At 55.7% G+C, this 1,034-nt stretch overlaps 1 protein-coding gene across 1 annotated transcript in view; it reads right to left on the bottom strand.

The window, feature by feature from the left end:
• Window positions 1–1,034, bottom strand: part of LOC102481850 (elastin) — a 26,551-nt gene that overhangs the window by 3,403 nt on the left and 22,114 nt on the right. The gene's annotated exons all lie outside the window — the stretch shown is intronic.

Raw genomic sequence — 1,034 nt, 5'->3', positions numbered from 1 at the left:
AAGAGGGCCAGGCGTTCCCAGCTGGGCCTGCTGGGAAGGCCCCCACCCCACTGTTCCTTGACTCTCCCCCAAAGTGTCCATTTCAACACATTCATTAAGGGACTTGTATGTTTTCAGACAAATCCCATTCTAATCACTGCCACATACTGAGAAACCACAAGCGGCCGCTCCCCGGGCCAGAGGGGCCCCCATAGGAATGTTCAAGGCTTCCTCTCCTTGTGTTCCGAAGGCTGGGCCAAGTTTGTAATCCAAGCGCCTGGCCGCCCGGCTCTGGCGGTCCCTGGCCGCCCGCTCTCCCTCTCCCACATTCCAGCCATCTCCATCAGCCTCACTGGCCAAGGTGCCTGGAGGGAGGGCCTGTGGGGCCTCCACAGAGCAGGGCCCAGCTTCGGGGTTCTCCTCACACTCTGGTCCCCTCGGGCTGGTGGTGGGGGGTGTTCTCTGCTGTTGATATAGGAGGGTCTTCCCTGGGGCTGGGGACAGACGAAGGAGAAGACTCCAGCCCACTGGTCTGACCCTGAGCTGGGAGTTACCTTGGGCAGAGGACAGATGCCCCTCCACCCACCCCAGGACAGACAGGCACCCCCAAAGGAAGCCCATGCCCTGTCTGCAGCAACCCTATCCAAGGGATTATGGGCTTGGGAAGCCAGTTTCATTTTTATAGTACACTTTAAATAGATACATTGCTGTTAAATTTTTAAAACACTCATATATGTACCACCTAAAATGATCTTTGTAACCACCAGGCCACCTGTTCCCTCTGCTTGGGCTTCTTCTTCCTGTTTTAGCCACATGGCAAACACCTATATTTTAAAGCCTGACTCAGATGACTTTCTCTGGAAAGGTTGGCTCATTTTCCCAGGTAGAAAGGATGCCTCCCCTTCCCAGCCCCCGCAACAGTGCTCCATGCTCCACTGGAGCGTGTACCTGCTCCAGTCTCTGAGATGGGTGGGTACAGGGAGGGAGGGAGAGTGTGGGGGAGGACAAATGTGGGGGGAGGTTAGGCGGAATGGAAGGACAAAGAAATGGAAGAG

This window comes from Tupaia chinensis, unplaced genomic scaffold (genome assembly GCF_000334495.1).
Source record: "Tupaia chinensis unplaced genomic scaffold, TupChi_1.0 Scaffold000429_1, whole genome shotgun sequence".
In the NCBI taxonomy this organism is placed as follows: domain Eukaryota; kingdom Metazoa; phylum Chordata; class Mammalia; order Scandentia; family Tupaiidae; genus Tupaia; species Tupaia belangeri.
Note: the sequence above shows the minus strand (reverse complement) of the source record. Positions and strands in the feature narration are given on the sequence as shown.